Genomic DNA, 14,462 nt, shown 5'->3' with positions numbered 1-14,462 from the left:
AATAGTGCAACTTGCGTCGCCGAGCCCTTGGGGAGCCCTGCTAGCTTTCCCCGTTTCCTCCAAGGCTGCTCCGAAATCGGAGCGGTCTCGGAGGGAACATTCCTTCTGCCCCCCACCTTCCCCACTCTTCACCTACCTAATCCACCCCCCAGCCCTACCTAAACCCTCCCAACGTTTATTTTATAAGTTGTGCCTGCCTCCGGGCAGGAGTAGATTGCGCGCACTGGCCAATGGCCGGCCCGCGATTCCGGGCACAGCGGCAAATGGCCGCTGTGCTTGGAGGCTCCTGCCTCACCCCCGCCCATTCCCCACCCCTTTTTTCAAGCTCCTGGACTTACACGCATCGTGGGGCTTTACGCGTGCCACCGGGCCTTTTGAAAATAGGCCCAGCGCATGTAACCCCCCTACACACGTAAATCCTCCTGGATTTACGCGCGTAGGGCTTTGAAAATCTGCCCCATAGTGTGAGATATGCACATACTCCGGTTTTTAAAATCCACTCGGCACACCCCTAATTATGGCATGCGTTGGGCTTTTAAAATTCACTTTTAAGGGGGTAATTTTCAAAATTTTGGGGTGTAAATGTAACATACTATTGTAGCAATTTTCAAAATCCATTTACTTGAGTAAAGTGCACTTACATGAATAAATCCTATGGATATTATAGCAATTTTAAAAAGCCCATTTACTCGAGTAAAGGGCATTTACCCGAGTAAAACTCAGTTTTTCTTGATTAAATGCTTTTTAAAATCAAGCCCTAAGTGTGTAAGTTTACCCACATACAGGAAGTGCAGATTTCCAAAAGCTCATTTTGATGGATTAAGCACTGTTTTACCCACAGAAATAGCTCAGTGAGTCAGTGTACACTCATACTCACCTGAGGTTCAAACTTTTGACACCATACTAGATGGTTATATACAGGTTATTTAGGTATAGCTTGGTCCTCCATCCCAGAGAGAATTGACTACACAGACTGAACAGGAAGAGTAAACTACTTTATTATTTTCCAGAGCACCCTCTAACGCCTCATGACCTTTGTTAACAACTTTATGAATACAGCCTTTAACTGAAAATCATACTCCACAACACACCAGTCTCAGCTCCCACTTCCAGACCTTCAGATACCTGAAAGGTTTTAATGATGCACAATCGGCAAACCTTATCCATTGGAAATAAATCGGTATGTAACCCCCCACCCCTCTGAGGTGTATTCATAGTGACCCTCCTGCTGCAGTGGCAGAGGCAGTGTTAGATCAGCAATGGGGTTTCAGGTGGTATCAGAGGAGTCACAAATTGTAATTGCCCAGAGGGGGAAGGATAGAAAAGGAATTCTCCTTCTTACCGAGTCTCCCAATATTAGGAATAGGGGTCCAGAACCCACCCAGCAAGTCTCCCAGGGGAAGAGAGAGAAGGCAGAACCCAAATAGAAAAAAATATTGATTGTAAGCAGATACAAATTTTACAAATTCTGAGCTATGACTCAGATTTATTATCACCAGTTTAAACAGTGAGAAACAAGTAATGAAAATATTATAAAGATACTGTAAGTTTTCCACAATTAATACAACTTGGTTTTCTCTTAATTCCCAGTTAACAGGTATTTCAAATGAAGAGAACCGGTTCTCCTAACTTTACCATAAAACAATCAGGTAAGTATGGTTTGAGTATTATTTATTTATTTAGTTAGTTAGTTAGTTAGTTATTTACTTTATTTTCTATACCGATGTTGGTATATACCTTCACACCGGTTTACAATGTTTCATAATTAAAAATCATAAAATACAATAAAAAAAATTTAAACCAATCAAACAAGTAACTATACATCAGACTCATTCTTAAATTAATATAAAAGAAACAAATCATGAAATAAAATAAGACGTAAAAAGTAAATAATCACATTAAAACACATAAAATAATTAACAGAAAGCATCAACATATACAAAACATTGAAAATTACTGGCTGACTTCTACTTGGAATGCTTGTACATACAGCCACGTTTTTAGTGCTTTCCTAAATTCTTTTAAATCTCTCTGGGGCCTTAATTCTACAGGTAATAAATTCCATAGACCTGGACCGGCTAATGAAACAGCTCTTTCCCTGACAGAGGTAAGTTTAGCAGTGGCAATAGAAGGAATTGTAAGAAGTCCTTTACCTGCTGAACGCAGATTTCGTTGAGGGGTGTGTATGCGCAGAACTGCTATACTTCTCTCAAAGGAGAGAAAGCAGGGAAAGCTATTCCACTTTAGCAGGGAAATAATTAAGGTGAATTAAAAAAACAAAACAAAACAGGCACAATTCTCAGATAAATAGGCTCAGGCTGACAACAGAGTCTGTTAGGATTTTATCTCAAATCCTAACCTTAATTTGTTCATACAGAAAAAAAAAAAAACTGTACAGAAATTAATTTCTCCTTAGTGGAAATTTTCTGTCAAGGTGTAAAATTATGTTTTTTTTTCTCACAAACCTTTATTTCTCATTCACCACAGCTAACTGGCTGGGACTAAACCCGCAGCCCAGCAATCACTGTCTTATCCTGTCCATACTTTGACAGCTGCTACTTATACCAAATACAGGCACTAAAATTCTCAATCACACACTGTCATCCACTCAGAAATGTGCCTACAAATATTCCCTCTGTATTTTTTTTTATTACTGCATGCAGACACTTCAGGCAGTCTCTGAAGAGAAACAGGTGATGGAAGCACCTCTGCCTTCACTGTGTCCCCTCTCTCACTCACAGCTTGGATCCTAGCTGACTCAACTCTCCCATCAGCTGCCTTAGCAGGAAGCATTTGGGTTACCATGGATACGGCACACTGTCAGTTTCCAGGGCTCCCAGGTTCCAGCATGGGCTCCGACAGCCCCTGTCAGCTGACCACTTTTACTGAGCTGAGGATAGGAACTCTATACTGTGATAGCCAATTTTACCATTAATTTCAGATTTAAGGCATTTTCTCATCTATTATATTTAATAAAAAATAATTTTACCCTCCCCCTTTTCTTTACTTCAACCACTGGGTCACAAAAGAAAATATTCTTTTACTCGATGCATAATTAAGCTCTGGAATTTGTTACCAGAGGATGTGGTGAATGCTGGTAATGGAGGTGCATTTAAAAAAAGGATTGGAGAAGTTCCTGGAGGAAAAGTCCACAAACCATTATTAAGTTAAGAGTTGTAGAAATCTACTGCTTACCCCTGGGATAAGCAGCATGGAATCTGTCTATTCTTTGGGATCCTGCCAGGTACTTGTGACCTGAACTGGCCACCGTTAGAAACAGGATACTGGGCTCGATGAACTTTTAGTCTGACCCAGTATGGCTATCTTATGTTCTTATGTATGTATCATCCAGTTGTACTTGGGATAACTGTGGGAGCGATAACATATTAAAAAATTCCTCTCTAGATTAAACATCCTCACTATCAAGAGAATAAAGGTTTTCATAGAATTCTTTAAAAACTTCACAAATTTGCTCTGAGATGAAGACTAACCCTGAGAATTCTTAATGGTTGGAACAAATTTAGAACCAGTGTAGGAGGAGTGTATGAAGGAGCTCTGCCCCAAGGCCTTACCATCCGATTGCAACACTTACCCAACACCAGCTAAACACATCCAGGTCCTTTAAAATCAGTGCCATGCAGCATGCCCCTAGGGCCTTTTTTTCATCTACTCCTTCTCAATGTTTGGAGGTTCACTGGAATGGGTAAGAAGAGGAAAGGAATGATTAGAGCCTACCCATCCAGGCCAGCAGTTTCCTCCCCATCTGGCCAGCCCACCTTGGAAGCCTTCCGTTTTGTGCATCAACAAGTTGTCAGGATTTTCTGAACTTGGAAGTGTTTCTCCTACTTAGTGAAACAATTGTTTCTCTTTGTCCTGATAGCTGTTCCTTTTCTCGAGTGGGTCCTGAGATCTCTACAGGTCATGGGGGTGAGGCCATTATAAAGGATATACACACTGACTCTCATCATGATGGGGATGATCCTGTGGTTGGGAATTTTGTTGTGAACATTTCCCAAGTGACCCCAGAGACATTGGTTCAATCTGGTTATCTGAGTTTATGGACAGCAATAGTGGGTTTAATAAATCAATTTCTACAAAGACTGATAAATTATTGACTTCGGTGGGGGATTTGCCTTTACAAGTTAACACTCACTCACAAATGATAGAGGAGCAGAAAAAGGAAATTGAGGAGGTCAAGAACTCATGTGACAGGCTACATGAGTGTGACTTAGCTCTAATTAAAGACAATCAAATTTTACATCATAAGATTGAGAATATGCATAAATTACTCAAATGTTGAATTTGAGATTCCTCAGTTTCCCTAAGTGTTCCTTAATCTTTCTAATATATATGCTGCATAAATTTTATGTAGAATTATTGAAAATTCCAAAATTCCAATTTCAAAGATATTTTATTTACCTAATTGTACTACTGCTGTCTCTACAAATGCTTCTTTGAGACCAGGTGTGTCTTCAGTCTTGATTTCACTGGAATTTTAAAGCAATCTCAAAATGAAGCTCCAGACAGAGCAACACTTTTGGTCATATTTGCACTTGAGCCAGATAAGCACTGGACATTAAAATTGTTTTCTCATTTAAGAAGTACTCTTTTTTTTTAGGTCAGAATATTGCTGTGTTCCATGACGTGTCTAGGGAAATGAAATAAAGAAGAAAGTTGTTTAGGTTTCCCTTGTAAATGTATCATGAAGTTGAGTGGGGTGAAATATATTTTCTGTGATACAGATCAGCCAGAAGGTTTCTTATCTAAAAGGTCTCTGCCCACTGTTGCTGTACCAAGTTGTTAATGAATCGGCATAATTTGTTTAGTCTTGGAAATGTAGATATCTTTTTTTCTTTAAATGATAAATGATGTGTTTTCTTTTTGTATTTTCTTCTTTTGTAATATCTTTGTCTTTTTTTCATCATGTTTTTCAAAGTCAAGATTTCTTGATTTGTAAATTGTGAAATTGCAATAAAGAGAATTTAAAAAAATAAAATAAAGGAACCAGGTTTACTACCATAAATGAAAAATGTGTTTCAAAGGCTGCAAGGAAAGCTGCAGTCTATGGTTTATTAAATTATTTAACAAACGCTGCAGTTCAACAAATTTCTGCCTGGCACTTTTCAAATTGGAAAAAAATCATTTTTAACAGAGTTAAGCTCTGACTCTAAAGCTATAATATCTTTATACCAAACATTATTTTCCTCAATGACAAAACTGATTATCTCCCCCTAAGCATTGCCTTAGCCATTTCCCAAAAGAGAAATGGCCTAGTTCTATGTTGTGAATTATTAATATATAGCCCACATTTATCCCTAAGAAACTTTTGAAAATCAAGATTATTATGCAACCATAAAGGCATTCTCCATAATTTATATTGCCTTATAATGTCATGCCGTTTTCAATAGTACAGCTAACTGGAGCATGATCAGATATAACTAGAGGTTTACAGCTTTTAACTCTAAAAAATAAGATTTAAAAATTTAAAATATAATCTATTCGAGATTGAGTTCCATGTCCCCTTGAAAGAGGAGTAAAATCTTTTATCAGTAGGGTTCAAGATCTCCCAACATGTGTGGCTCTGACCACTAGATGGCATCTGGATACCAGCAGTTACTGGAGGCCATTCTTTCTATGTCATGTTTGCTTTTTCAGGAAAATTAATTCCAAAAGCGCCTATTCTTTAACACTGGGAAGCTTCTGGAAAGGAAGAGAACCAAGAGGCCAGTGGGTATGTAAGCTATTAATTTGACAGGCAGGGTTGCCCAGCCCAGTAAGGGGAATGGAGAATGAGTATAAAAGGTGCTTCGAAGCTGGATGTCTGATGAAGGGTGTCGGAGTGCCTGGAAGAGCCAAGCCAGGAAAGTAGTATTACCTTTCACACTTTATCCTGAGATCCTATTAAAAGGATCTGGAGTGTGGACTGTAGTTGAGAGAAGATCCATCTGCAGATTACAAATCTGAGTTATGAAAATGGAGTGCCAGGTGCTTCCAACAGCCCTATGGTGAACAGAAATACAAGTGGATGGATTACACGTTCTTGCTGATTAAGAGGAAGTTTGAAACAGACTGTGAATGCAGGAACATCGGTTGGCGGGGAGGGGGGGGCACTGATGGGTAATTCAGGGCTGATGCAAGAGGATTAGGCGCCCTAAGCACTTTCTGCCTTGTGCCGCCCCCACCCCTGGTCGCAGCCCCGACTCCTACTTCTCGAGAGTGGAGGAGGCCCTCCATGGCTCGCGAGCAGCGGCAAAGAGGAATGGAGATTTGAAGCCCCATTCCTCTTCGTCGCCGCCGCTCATGCCCCCCAATGGTCGGTGCCCTAAGCCCAGGGCTAGCTCGCCTAGTGCTTCCGACGGCCCTGGGGTAATTCATCATAGAGCTTGGAACCTGCACTGGCCCAAAGAACCAGGGTTGCACCATCCTGGAGCTGCTCCTTTGTATTGAGACTGGACTGTGAACTGACTCTGAAAACTGAATGCGGAGTTGTGAATTTGGAAGTTGCATGAGGAACTATGTTGTTGGGGAGGGGGGGGGGGGGGGCTAGCTTGGTCTAAGGAAAAGGTACCAGTTGGTTATTTTAGTGCAGGGTTCTGGACTGACACTGTGCTCAATGGACAGAGATTGTACAGACCTTGGAGCTGCTCCTGGAATATGATACCTGGATTTTGAGCTCCTTCTGAAGTGTGAGTAGATTGATGTGACATCAGTGGAAGCTAGGTGAAACATCTAGGACACCTTCCCCACCCACCCCCACCCCCAACCAAGGGTCCAAGAAAAGAAAAGAGACATTGTGAGGAGGTATTTGCAGGTGTTTAAGTATAAAAGAGACTGCCTTTGTGGAAATTGTGGAGAAGAGACTTTGGAGAGTGAGTTGGCTCTGCAGAGGTTCTGGGGAATGATGAAGAGGGGAAAAAGAGTAACAGCTATGGAGTTTAAACTACTGGACTGGGATTTTTGTGATCTTATTTTCCACTTTTTAGAACTTCAAAGCAGATTATATTGATACTCTATGTATTTTCCTATCCCCAGAGGGCTTACAAGCTAAGTACCTGATTCACTAAGGGTTTCTCCCATACACACAAAATAGGAAAAAAGCCTTAATGAATCTTGCCCTAAATTTGTACCTGATGCAATGGATGGTAAAGTGATTTGCCCAAGGTCACAGGGAACAGCAGTGGGAGCACTGAGAGGAGGGGATCTGGTGGCTGAAAGGAATCAGTAAGTTTTGCTTGGGAAATTGTTTTAAAAGTATTGGGGAGAATTAAACTATTGGGGTATATTATTTTGTGTGTTTGTGCTTTTAAATGTCAGTAAGGCAGTTAATAAACAGAAGTTTATTAACTGGCTGCCGATCAAATACAGAATTCTCTACAAAGTCTTGACCATCACACATAAATCTTTATATAACTTAGCCCCAATGGATCTTACATATCAGCTGCGCACCAACAAATCCTCGAGACCGATCAGAAAAGCTTACCAAGGCACCCTGTTTATCCCTCAAGCCAAAACTTCGCTAAGGAACAGGGCACTATCCACCGCAGGTCCTACCCACTGGAACACACTCCCACCAGAACTCAGACAAGACCCATGCCTGATTTCATTCAAGAAAAAACTGAAAACATGGCTATTTAGCCTAGCGTTTCCTTGAGGGCTTACAATCCCCCCCCTCTACAACCATTTTTTGCTCTTTTGTTATTAATCCACCTTTAAACCCTCACCTACGTTCTACCTCTCTGATCCACTGTTCCCCTTTCCCCTGCCCCACCCCCGACCTCCTCCCCCGGCACTCTCTCAATTGAGGCAATTCTCCGACTGTTCTCATTCAAAGTCGACGGTTTTTGACATTAACCTTGTATAAAAGTTTATTTTAACACCATGTTACAAAAAGTTTTTATATATTCCTCGTTCTATGTAATGCTCTCAAGCATTTTAAGTTGCTCTATGTTCTTTGTTCTATGTAATGCTCTTTGGCAAATTCGAATGTTTCACTGTAAACCGGTTTGATTTGCATCCAATGTAAGAAGATCGGTATATAAAAAACCAAAAAAATAAAAAATAAAAATAAGTTAGTGTGCTATTTTTAATAGTAAGGCAGCTAATAAGCAGAAGTTGGTGTATTTGTATATAAAAAAAAGGTAGCCAGAAGCTAGAAATAAGCTAGGTGTAGTGTATATCTAAGTAAAAAGGTTGAAAAGTTCAGTTACTCACCTTGGAAAGGTGTTAAGGTAGCATGATTTGGTTTGATTGGGTACCAACATTTGTAAATCAAGACAGCAGTGAGTCACTCGGGCTGACTAACTGAAGTGTTAAGATTGTATGATTCATTTGATTAGGTACCATCATTTGTTAATAAGAACAAAAGTGAGTCACTCAGGACAACTAACAGAAATTAATGTATTTATTTTTAAATAGTCTGTCAGTAAGGCTGCTAATAAGCAGACTCTCCTTTAATTTATAGGCGGGTACCACTCATCCTTTAATTTATAGGCAGGTACCACTTTAATTTATAGGCAGGTACCACTCATCCTTTAATTTATAGGCATGTACCACTTTCACACTAAAAAAAAAACACAAAACAATCTGCCTTTTAACTTCACTTCACAAACTCCCAATACCTTATAGAGAGTTTGATCATTCTCCTGTTGGCCACTACCAGACATATAGGGGTAGATTTTATAAAACTACACCCAAGCGTACTTTTGTTCACGCACCAGGCGCAAACAAAAGTACGCCGGATTTTATAAGATTCGCGTGTAGCCACGTGTATCTTATAAAATCTGGGGTTGGCACGCGCAAGGGGGTGCACATTTGTGCACCTTGCGCGTGTCGAGTCCTGCGCGCCCTCTGAGACCGCTACGAAATCCCTCCGAAGCCAAAATCGGAGCGGCCTCGGAGGAAACTTTCCTTCGGCCTCACCCCACCTTCCCCTCCCTTCCCCTACCTACCCCACCCCCCCCCCCCCCCAGCCCTATCTACACCCCCCTACCTTTATTGCGAAAGTTATGCCTGCCCTAGGCAGGCGTAACTCGTGCACGCTGGCCGGCCGCCGCCAAGCAATTCCCCGGCCCAGGAGCGATTTTGGAGGCCTCGGTCACGCCCCCAGAATGCCCCTGGGCCAGAACAACACCCCGGAACGCCCCCGAATGACACGCCGCCGCAACATGCCCCCCAACACACCCCCCAGGAAAGCCCCGGGACTTACACGCATCCCGGGGCTTGTGCGCGCTGCTGAGCCTATGCAAAATAGGCTCGGCGCGTGCAGGGGGTTTTGAAAGTGTTACGCGCTTAACTTATGTGCGTAACCCTTTTAAAATCTACCCCATAGCGAATACACTAATACATTTAAAGGATGCTAATTAGACACATTCCTACTCCCATAGCAACCTAAAACTTAACTAGGAACTGAATCAATTTGAGATTAAGGCAGCAGTCCAGCAGCAAGAGGGCGGCCTACCAGTCTTTTGCATTGAGTGTCACATGTATGACTTTTTACCCGCCAGTGAGAAGTTGTACATGTGCATCGATGCAAAGAGCTCCTGTTTCTCAGAAAATGAGCCCGATCTCTGGATGCTAGAGTGGCAGACCTGGAGGAGATGAGGCAGACAGAAAGGTATATTGATGAAACCTTCAGGGGCACAGTAGCCAAGTCCCAACTTCAGACTGGCAGCCCGCTGCTGCCTTGGAGAAAGAAGGTCTCATGATCGGAGAGCATCAACTTGGTACAGCAGGAAAGGATCCTGTAGCAAGGACCTGCTCTCCAGGTGGTGCATTGTCCTTTCGCACCAAGGATGGGTCTCCCAGGGCTACTACCCAGGAGGGAAGGGTTAGGTCGGCTGTCATAGTTGGTGATTCGATTATTAGAAATGTAGACAGCCGGGTGGCTGGTGGGAGTGAGGATCGCCTGGTAACATGCCTACCTGGTGCAAAGGTGGTGGATCTCACACATCACCTAGATAGGATTTTAGACAGTGCTGGGAAGGAGCCGGCTGTCTTGGTACATGTGGGCACCAATGACATAGGAAAATGTGGGAGGGAGGCTCTGGAAGCCAAATTTAGGCTCTTAGGTAGAAGGCTGAAATCCAGAACCTCCAGGACAGCATTCTCTGAAATGCTCCCTGTTCCACGCGCAGGTCCCCAGAGGCAGGCAGAGCTCTAGAGGCTCAATGCGTGGATGAGACAATGGTGCAAGGAAGAGGGATTCTGTTTTGTAAGGAACTGAGGAACCTTTTGGGGAAGGGGGAGTCTTTTCCATACAGATAGGCTCCACCTTAACCAGGATGGAACCAGACTGCTGGCGCTAACCTATAAAAAGGAGATAGAGCAGCTTTTAAACTAGAACAAAGGGGAAAGCCGACAGTCACTTAGCAGCGCATGGTTCAGTGGGAGGTATCTTCAAAGGATACTAATGATGCATTAGAATTAGGGCATCCCAACAGTGAGGTTCCAATAATAAGAAAAGTAGTCCAAGTGCCTATAATTAAACACTCAACTGAGCTAAAAAAATTCCAATTTATTCCTTTTCAATTAAAAAGCAGAATGAAAATACAAACAAAAAAACACACTTTGAAATGTTTGTATGCTAATACCAGAAGTCTAAGAAGTAAGATGGGAAAATTAGAATGTATAGCACTGAATGATGACATAGACTTAATTGGCATCTCAGAGACATGGTGGAAGGAGGATAACCAATGAGACAGTGCTATACCGGGGTACAAATTATATTGCAATGACAGAGAGGAGCATCTAGGAGGCGGGGTGGTGCTTTATGCCCGGGATGGCATAGAGCCCAACAGAATAAAGGTCTGCATGAGACTAAATGCACAATCACATTTTTATGGGTAGAAATCCCTTGTGTGTTGGGGAAGAGAATAGTGATAGGAGTATACTACTGTCCACCTGGCCAAGATGGTGAGACTGACAGTGAAATGCTAAGAGAAATTAGGGAAGCTAACCAAATTGGTAGTGCGGTAATAATGGGAGATTTCAATTACCCTAATATTGACTGGGTAAATGTAACATCGGGACATGCTAGAGAGATTAAGTTCCTGGATGGAATAAATAACAGTTTTATGGAGCAATTGGTTCAGCAACCTATGAGAGAGGGAGCAATTTTAGATCTAATTCTAAGTGGAGCACAGGATTTGGTGAGAGAGGTAACGGTGGTGGGGCCACTTGGCAATAGTGATCATAATATGATCAAATTTGAATTAATGAATGGAAGGGGGATAGTAAGCAAATCCACTGCTGTGGTGCTAAACTTTCAAAAGGGAAACGATAAAATGAGAAAAATAGAAAAAAACTGAAAGCAGCTACAAAGGTAAAAAGTGTGCAAGATGCATGGACATTGTTAAAAAATACCATCCTAGAAGCACAGTCCAGATATTTTCCACACATTAAGAAAGGTGGAAAGAAGGCATGATTAAAAGGTGAGGTGAAAGAGGTTATTTTAGCCAAAAGATCTTCGTTCACAAATTGGAAGAAGGATCCAACAGCAGAAAGTAAGATAATGCATAAGTGCTGGCAAGTTAAATGTAAGACATTAATAATACAGGCTAAGAGAGAATTTGAAAAGAAGTTGGCCGTAGAGGCAAAAACTCACAGTAAAAACTTTTTAAAATATATCCGAAGCAGAAAGCCTGCGAGGGAGTCAGTTGGACCGTTAGATGATCGAGGGGTTAAAGGGGCACAGAGAAGATAAGGCCATCGCGGAAAGATTAAACGATTTCTTTGCTTCAGTGTTTACTGAAGAGGATGTTGGGGAGTTACCCGTTCCGGAGAAGTTTTCATGGGTAATGATTCAGATGGACTAAACCAAATCACAGTAAACTTAGAAGATGTGGTAGGCCTGATTGACAAACTGAAGAGTAGTAAATCACCTGGACCAAATGGTATACACCCCAGGGTTCTGAAGGAACTCAAAAATGAAATTTCAGATCTATTAGAAAAATTTGTAACCTATAATTAAAATCATCCATTGTACCTGAAGACTGGAGGGTGGCTAATGTAACCCCAATATTTAAAAAGGGCTCCAGGGGTGATCCGGGGAACTACAGACCGGTTAGCCTGACTTCAGTGCCAGGAAAAATAGTGGAAAGTGTTCTAAAGATCAAAATCACAGAACATATAGAAAGACATGGTTTAATGGAACAATGTCAGCATGGCTTTACCCAAGGCAAGTCTTGCCTCACAAATCTGCTTCACTTTTTTGAAGGGGTTAATAAACATGTAAATAAAGGTGAACCAGTAGATGTAGTGTATTTGGATTTTCAGAAGGCATTTGACTGTTACAACTGTCGCTGCCCGACGTCTCCACTCCGCCCTCCTTACCTCTTTGGCGACTCCTCCCGCGGTTGATGGACGTCTGGCTGCCGCGGCTTCTGCCTGGCGTCCTCTCCGGCATCCCCGGTCCGGCTTGGGCGCTGCTTCCTGCCATGTTGTTCAGCTACCATAGGGCGCGTGCGCTGCACGGCCCTGCTTTTTATTCCTTCTTTGGCGCGAACCTCAGGGGCGTCCCCCTGTGATGACGTCACGCATCCCGGATACAAAAGCCTACTCTGTTCGCTAGCTAATCGAGTTAGCAAGGGGACTCCTTACGGATGGGATTCGCTCTCCGTGCCTAGCTACTCTGCCTCTCCTTAATTGGACTTACTCTATCGGGGTACCCGCTCCTCGGGGGCCTCTCTCTTTTCTTTCAGGTCGCTGTCTGGAACCGGTACTCGCTCCTCGAGGGCCCATGTTCCCGGACTCACTGCCTGAGCTCACTTCTGCTTGGAAGAGCCCGCTGCCTACACCATCAGTGAGTTACTATCTATACTCTCTCAGAGCTGTTCCCTGGAACCAGGTACTCGCTCCTCGAGGGCCTGCCTCTATTCCAGCTGCTGTGTTACCTTCCGGGAGAAACTGCTGTGTGAGTAATCTACCAACGAGGCTCTATACCAGAACCCTGTGTATGCTCCACTGTACTCACTATCTCATTTTCTCTCCACTACAGCACAGCTATTGAGGGATCATTGTTCCAGTGTCCTGAGGGACTACAAGCCCAGCCGGGCTTCATCTCTACTCACTACTGACACCTCTGGTGGCTTCTCAACTCTGTTTAATAAAAGATAATTCTGTGTTGTGTGTCCTAAAGCTGAGCCTGACCTGTGGCCTCTCACGGGACTTCCCCCCCCCCCCCCCCCCCGCTCCCCGTGGGTATGGTCATCTGCCACAGTGTCCAAGGGTCTACCCAAAACCTCACAAACAATAACATTGACAAAGATCCTCATGAGAGACTTCTAGGAAAAGTAAAAAGTCATGGGATAGTTAGTTGGTGATATCCATTCGTGGATTACAAACTGGTTAAAAGACAGGAAACAGAGTGTAGGATTAAATGGATAATTTTCTCAGTAGAGGGGGGTGGGCAGTGGAGTGCCTCAGAGATCTGTACTGGGACCCGTGCTTTTCAATATATTTATAAATGATCTGGAAAGGAATACAATGAGTGAGGTAATCAAATTTGCAGATGATACAAAATTGTTCAGAGTAGTTAAATCACAAGCAGATTGTGATAAATTGCAGGAAGACCTTGTGAGACTGGAAAATTGGGCATCCAAATGGCAGACGAAATCTTGGGCTAATCAAAAGGCCAATGCAATAAGGTATGTTCAGCTGAATGCACAGTATTACCTGCTCTTGAAAATGCATTTTTTGTGTGCAAGACTTATTGCAGTAAGGAATTTTGTACGCAGAAAATGTGTGTTGAAAAATGTGGAGGAGCAGCTTAGTGGTTAGAGCAATGGGCTACAAACCTAAGAACATAAGAACATGCTATACTGGGTCAGACCAAGGGTCCATCAAGCCCAGCATCCTGTTTCCAAAAGTGGCCAATCCAGGCTGCAAGTACCCAAAAACTAAGTCTATCCCATACTACTTATGCTAGTAATAGCAGTGGCTGTTTTCTAAGTCAACTTGATTAATAGCAGGTAATGGACTTCTCCAAGAACTTATCCAAACCTTTTTTAAACCCAGCTACACTAATTGCACTAACCACATCTCCTGGCAACAAATTCCAGAGTTTAATTGTGCGTTGAGTGAAAAAGAATTTTCTCTGATTAGTTTTAAATGTGCTACATGCTAACTTCATAGAGTGCCCCCTTCTATTATCCGAAAGAGTAAATAACAGATTCACATTTACCCGTTCTAGACCTCTCATGATTTTAAACACCTCTATCATATCCCCCCTCAGCCGTCTCTTCTCCAAGCTGAACAGTCCTAACTTCTTTAGTCTTTCCTCATAGAGGAGCTATTCCATCCCCTTTATCATTTTGGTTGCCCTTCTCTGTACCTTCTCCATCGCAACTATATCTTTTTTAAGATGCGGCAACCAGAATTATACACAGTATTCAAGGTGCGGTCTCACCATGGAGCGATACAGAGGCATTATGACATTTTTCGTTTTATTTACCATTCCCTTCTAA

At 42.5% G+C, this 14,462-nt stretch overlaps 1 protein-coding gene across 11 annotated transcripts in view; it reads left to right on the top strand.

Moving 5' to 3' along the window:
* LOC115085116 overlaps positions 1-4,981 on the top strand; it is a 76,037-nt gene extending 71,056 nt beyond the window's left edge. For 10 of the 11 annotated variants that reach the window (XR_003854733.1, XR_003854734.1, XR_003854735.1 and 7 more), the window contains 4 exons: positions 1,011-1,180; positions 1,591-1,649; positions 2,052-2,107; positions 4,619-4,981. The gene's annotated coding sequence lies outside the window, so the exon portion shown is untranslated. The remainder of the gene's footprint in view (positions 1-1,010; positions 1,181-1,590; positions 1,650-2,051; positions 2,108-4,618) is intronic. The other variant, XR_003854725.1, reaches the window with a different exon arrangement.
* The last annotated feature ends 9,481 nt before the right edge of the window (positions 4,982-14,462 follow it).

Source organism: Rhinatrema bivittatum, chromosome 2 (assembly GCF_901001135.1).
Source record: "Rhinatrema bivittatum chromosome 2, aRhiBiv1.1, whole genome shotgun sequence".
In the NCBI taxonomy this organism is placed as follows: domain Eukaryota; kingdom Metazoa; phylum Chordata; class Amphibia; order Gymnophiona; family Rhinatrematidae; genus Rhinatrema; species Rhinatrema bivittatum.
This window is presented reverse-complemented; position numbering and strand designations above follow the sequence as displayed.